Source organism: Anolis carolinensis, chromosome 4 (assembly GCF_035594765.1).
Source record: "Anolis carolinensis isolate JA03-04 chromosome 4, rAnoCar3.1.pri, whole genome shotgun sequence".
Classification (NCBI taxonomy): Eukaryota; Metazoa; Chordata; class Lepidosauria; order Squamata; family Dactyloidae; genus Anolis; species Anolis carolinensis.
In genome coordinates, this window is record NC_085844.1 from 235,540,453 (window position 1) to 235,547,050 (window position 6,598).

General features: G+C 42.4%; 1 long non-coding RNA gene across 1 annotated transcript in view; it reads right to left on the reverse strand.

Moving 5' to 3' along the window:
* LOC134298523 (uncharacterized) overlaps positions 1–3,868 on the reverse strand; it is a 30,991-nt gene extending 27,123 nt beyond the window's left edge. The window contains exon 1 of the long non-coding RNA XR_010005631.1: positions 859–3,868. This is a non-coding gene — a long non-coding RNA (uncharacterized LOC134298523). The remainder of the gene's footprint in view (positions 1–858) is intronic.
* Positions 3,869–6,598: the final 2,730 nt, after the last annotated feature.

Consider the following 6,598-nt stretch of genomic DNA (forward strand, 5'->3'; position numbering starts at 1 on the left):
AGCTAAGGTATGATCATGTTGTTAGGACTACAGTATGTAGTGATATACTTGCCTTTCGGAAAGCCTGCAAAACCTTGCTCTTCCGACAAGCTTTCAATGGGCGAAAAACTCGGGGCTATGTCTGTTTTTATTGTTGCTTTTATTGTTGTTTTTATTATTGTTTTTATTGTTTTTATTGTTATTTTATTTCTGTAAACTGCTCCAAGCCAAACTGGGAGTAGCGGTATACAAGTTTAATAAATAAATAAATGAATAAAATATATACTCTCTTTCTCTTATGTTTGTTGCTGCTGTGTGCCGTCAAGTCCTGTCTGATATAGTGACACTAACACAAACCTATCATGGGCCTTTCTGGAGCTGAGAATGTGTGGCTCCCCCAAAGTTGCCCAGGGGTTTCGATGCCCAAACATGGAATCAAAGCCTAGTCTCCAGAGTTGTAGTCCAATGCTCAAACCACAGCACCACACTGGCTCTCTCTTTCTCTTATGAGGATAGATGAATGCCCTCACATTCTAAGAGTAGAATAAGACTAACAAACATTTGAGTGTTGAGCAGAGGAAGGAGTCTCCCACAACTGGAATAGTTTTGTAACATAGAAATGTCCTTGCTGTTTTCAATGGTCTTTTTGTTGCCATAATGACAAGCACTGCAGCAGTTAGTGCCATTTTTAATAGAATAGTACACTCTCCTTTCTGGATTATAGTTCATCCCTGCCCCATGCAATTGCAATTTCCATCTCTTTTTTAGTCATATATCCTCCCTTACCCCTCCCTCCATGTATACTGTAATACATTTGTGCACCTCCGGCGGCGAGTTTGCATTTTGTTAAGCAAACATTTGCAACCCAAATATCATTACCTTAATCTCAGATGGAGCTTGCTCTCAAAAGCATTCCTCCCCACCGCTCTTGGAAAGTCATTGGAACGAGCATGACTGAATACTTATGACTCTGTGAAGCTCCATACTATTTTAGAACTAGCAAAAATGCCAGTCAGATTTGATGGGCAGGAGATGGTGTGGGAGACAGAAATCAGTCCTTTTACTCAACCCCACTCACTGCCTTTCCATCAATCATTTCCCCAAATTGAACACAGCCCCCAGACACTGAGAAATGCTCCCCCTCTCTATCCAGTAACTAGCTGTGTCGGGGGTGGATGGGTGGGAGGGAAATGCACTGTTTTATCATATCAGGAGCACTGAATAAACCAAATTGCTACAGTGCAGGACTTGGAGAAAGGAGTCTAGGGTCTCGTTGACACTACAAAAACCATAGCACATTTATTCCCCTTTAAACGTCATAATGCATCCCATAAATAATCCTGGTCTGTGGAGTTTGGTGAGCCATAAGAACAGTTTTTCCCAAACATTTGTCTTCCAGGTGCTGGAGACATCAACTCCCAGAAACCTCAGTCAGCTTGGCCAGTTGTTAGGAATTCTGGGAGATGATCCAAAACACCTGGAGGACCAATGTTTGGGCACCACTGTACTAGGGAGCTCCGGCAAAGAATTCTCTCACCAGACTACAAATGCCACAATTAATGCAGTTTGATATCACTTTAACTACCATGGCTTTATGGGAGTTATAATTGTACAAGGTTTTTAGCCTTCCCTGCCGAAGAATGCTGGGACCTCACTAAACTATAAACACCATCAGAAAGCCATGGCAGTTAAAGTGGTATCACTAATACTGTGCCGCTTCTGGCATGACTGGCTTAGCGGGAAGGGAACACGTGAACGATTCCTCTGAGATCTCACAGGGATTTCTAGGGCACAGATCAATTTGCACCCGGATGCCCTCATTTTGTCCTCGCACATTGTTCAGCTATGCCATGTGGTGAGAATGAATGTGACAAGGATTTTACAACACTTTTTTTAAAACTAGCACCATCACTATTTCAAAAAAAAGAGTTAAATGCACTCATATACTTAAGAACAAATCACTGGGGTCCAGATCTTAAATAGTAAAAAGATGATTGTTTGATGATGACGTTAAACTGGCATGAAAGTGTAAGAATCTGTAAGAGGGTTCCTTGTCAATGACAATTCCCCTTTGAGCTGTAAGCTTTTCAAAGGCTAAAAACTTTTCTTCTCTGTCTGCCTTCTTTCAGTTCACCTTGGAAAATGTTCTCCCTGAGTGGCCGTCATAATTGCTGATGAAGTGGATGTGTGTGTGTGAAAATAAATACTGCCGTCCTCCTCAATCAAACCTTCGTGTTACTTTTTAAATATCCATGCCATGTGCCTGGTGCACATACTGAATTAGAAAGTAGACCTTTGGCTCTAAATATTGATATATCTATCCTTTATGACTATGGAGACCAGAGGCGGGTTCCCAACTTGACCATGGAAACCCACCGGATGACTTTGGTCAAGTCACACACTCTCATCTCCAGAAAACCCAGTGATAGGTTTGCCTTAGGGTTGCCATAAGTCAGAAATGACTTGAAAGCAGACACTGCCAATGTTCTAGTTTAGGGGTAGGTAACCTTAACATACCTGTGGCCCAATTTTCCCTGTCAAGACCTCTTATGAGCTGAATGTGAGTTTCCTCATGTTTTAAAAGAAGGAAATGTGAGGGAAAATATCCTCACATATTTAAGAACTGGGACTCATGGATCCAGCAATGTTGTTCACCTTTTTCTACACAATTCCCATTACATTGGATTGACCAGGAGCTTCAGAACCATCAAAGAAATGGATGTGGGCCAAATGTTGGCCTTCCTCACACTAAAATTAAAACCCCAATATATGAGGAACCTAAATAAATGTATTAGCTTCCCCAGTTGACTACTGCCCATTACTGTATAATTCAATAGAGGTAATCCTATCAGCAACTGGTCCCATTCACACCTTGCAGTTATAGCACTATGATTCCACAATTCATACAATCATAGAATAATAGGGGTAGAAGAGACCATAAAGGCTTTCCAGCCCAACCCCCTGATGTGCAGGAATAGACAATAAAAGCACAGGTGATCTGGGATGTGTTGTATACGGAGGAACAACTTGAATTCTCAGCAAGAATGCTCTACAAATTCAAGTGTTCCATAGGTTGCAGCTATAGCAGTTGAAATGAAATTGCAGTGCTATAATGGAATAGTCTGGACCCCAGTTTACATGTCAAAGTACAGCTTGAATAAAAAGTGTCTTCGACTGTTGGGATAAGGTAAAGAGAAAAAGAGGCGTTGAGCCTGAGACGAGCCACCAAAATGACGTCTGACATCCCCATCCATCATGCTTCTGGTGGTGACTGGACAAAGGGAAGTTCTTCACTCAAATATCTCAGTTTCAAGGCAAGCTCATAAGAGAACATTCATAACAGATTGATCTTATTTATAGGACTAACCAGCATTCTGATTTAGCTACCCAGAAACAGCTGAAGAGCACAGTCAACAGTCTGAGGCCCCTTCTACATTGCTAAATAAAATTGAGTGTAGACTTATATAATCCAGTTCCAAACAGATAATGTGGAGTATCTGATTTGATAATCTGAATTATATGGCAGTGTGCAAGGAGCCTGATTGCAGCATCCTGGGAAATGTTAATTTTTATGTAAAGGCAGTTTTATAGAGAGTATGCTATAATATACCACAATAGGTATATCCAAGGTCCTTTCTACACTGCCCTATATCCCAGGTTCTGATCCTAGATTATCTGATTTAAACTGGATTATATGATTCTCTGATGCCATATAATCTGGAATATGAAGATAATCTGGGATCAGATCCTGGGATATAGGAGCAATGTGGAAGGGGCCTAAGGCTCCTGACCTGATGAGGAGGCTCCAGGAACAGGCACAACTGCTATACCAGTCTCAGCTATTCAAACATAACCCTAACCACCACCATAAAAATCCAAAATCCAACATGTTAGTCGCCTTGATTTTCACAGTATTTTCTTAAGCAATCAGTCAATCCTGTAGCCATCTCACCTTAGCACAGTTGATGATAGACTGACTGGGCACTTAGGTCACATCATCTGTTCATATGTTAGACCCAGAGATTATGTAACATTGAACCACTGCGTATGGAATTGCACATGAACTGTGCTATACGATTCGTATGTTAAATAGTGTTGATCAGTTGAACCGAGATCAAATGTGCAACTGAACAAACAGCCAAATGTACATCTACACTCATGCACAATGCACATCTGTGAGCAATGGCACCTTAACTGCAACTCCACTTCTGTGGCCATAAACTGAATGCAGATATCTCACATCAGATAAAAATGTCTAGCCATAGGGGAATTTAGGCATGCATAGGAGAACAATACAACAACACCAATTAGGGTGAAAGTTATTTCTCTTTAAACAACAGTAACTATTTTCAAATGTACACTTTGAGCATTTAGATAGCATATGCATTTTTTTTTTGCAAATCTGTATTCTTTTTTTGTTCTTGAATTGTCTTCTTCCTCCACCTCCTTCGCTGCCATCAATGCATCTGCAGCCACCTTAATCTTGTGGCAATGAGATTCATTCTGCTCAAAGGGAAAGGGGCTCATCTGCAGATGGGTAATTCTTACTCTTTCACACTCCGAAAATAAACCTTTTTGGGGTGTTAAGAACGAAGCGTTCCTTCCATTTTAATTCAGAAAAAAAGAGATGGGAAATGCTGCTCTAATATATTCTAGGCTAAGTCTGGGTTGTTAAAATCCACACTCCTTGCTCTGCCTGTGATTCTTTCTTTTCCTTTTTAAAACTATGCCTCTTTTATTTGCACAGTCATTTCATACACCAGCTTTTTCCCTAGCTAGGTGGTCTATAAAATATTTCTATTGCTGGTTTCAGCCACCGAAACATCTCCAACTCTAGCCCATAATGACAAAGTACTGCCAGTCTCGACTTCCTGAGATTTGTACCTTGAGACTGAGGCTAGCACGTCCTCCATCTCCTCTCTCCACTCCCTCCCCCCTTTCTCCAGTCATCTAAACAAGTTGCTATTCTTGCACATTAGAAGAGCCAAGATCTCACAGGGAAAGTTCTCTGGACAGCCTGCAGCTTGCCAAAATGCAGAACATAGCACACAGAGGTACTGCTGCAATCCTACACACTCAAGGAAGCTTGCAGCACCCAGTTGTTTACTCAGCAAAGGAGAAAACTGCCTGTGTCTTAGGGGTTTCTGGTAGTGTTATGCTTTATACGCGAGTAAACTCAATGTTCTTTTCCATGTCTGTTCATTCTTACTGCTATTCTAGAGATTAGCTTGTTAATCATTCACTCTACTGGGATGTGTTGCAGACTGTACTAGTCCTGTGAAATATGTTTATAGGAAAATGCCAGTGTGAACATCCCTAAAAGTATTTTGGAAAATGTTAGAGGTGATTCCACAGGACTCTAACAGCCTCATCAGAGAAGAGGAATCCACCCTGTCTTGGGGACAGAGCCCCACGCTGGACATCACATGGTGTGATGTGACTTCCAATGGAGGCCCTCCCTTCAACTGGGGTGGAAGCATTGTTGAGTGCTTCCCCCACAACTCGGGAGTCTTCCTGTGTTGTTCTGGCTCCAATGGAACCAGCTGGGTACTTGCCAGGAGGGTGACGCTTCCCCCATGCGATGGGGCAAGCTTTGCCAAGAGGGAGCTGTGCACGGGACAACGATTTCACCCTGCTGCCCCTCTCTTTTCTTGGCAAAGTGGGACGCTTTGCCTGGCTTTTCTGATGAGGCTCTTTGTGACCGTCCAAGACAGGAACTGACTAAGCTTCCTTCAGTTACTTATACATGTTTACCCCATATTTTTACCCCACATTTTTCCATCAGATTGGAAAATATCAATTTATATCCCCATACCCAAAAAGGGAAACGCTAAAGAATGCTCCAACTTCTGTACAGTGGCACTTATTTCCCATGCCAGTAAGGTAATGCTCAAGATCCTGCAAGGCAGACTCCAGCAATACATGGAGCGAGAGTTGCCAGATGTCCAAGCTGGGTTCAGAAAAGGCAGAGGAACAAGAGACCAAATTGCCAATATCCTCTGGATAATGGAGGAAGCCAGGGAGTTCCAGAAAAACATCTACTTCTGCTTTATTGACTATTCTAAAGCCTTCAACTGTGTGGATCATAATAAACTATGGCATGTCCTTAGTGGTATGGGGATTCCAAGTCACCTTGTCTGTCTCCTGAGAAATCTGTATAAAGACCAAGTAGCCACAGTAAGAACAGATCATGGAACAACAGACTGGTTCAAGATTGAGAAAGGAGTATGGCAGGGCTGCATACTTTCACCCTCCCTATTCAACTTATACACAGAGCACATCATGCGACATGTGGGGCTTGAGGAATCCAAGGCTGGAGTTAAAATTGCTGGAAGAAATATTAACAACCTTAGGTATGCAGATGATACCACTCTGATGGCCGAAAGTGAGGAAGAGCTGAGGAGCCTTATCACCAAGGTTTTTTTTTTCCATGTCAGGAGCAACCTGAGTCGCTTCTGGTGTGTGAGAATTGGCCGTCTGCAAGGACGTTGCCCAGGGGACGCTCGGATGTTGTGATGTTTTTACCATCCTTGTGGGAGGCTTCTCTCATGTCCCCACATGGAGCTGAAGCTGATAGAGGGAGCTCATCTGCATTCTCCCCGGGTGGGATTTGAACTTG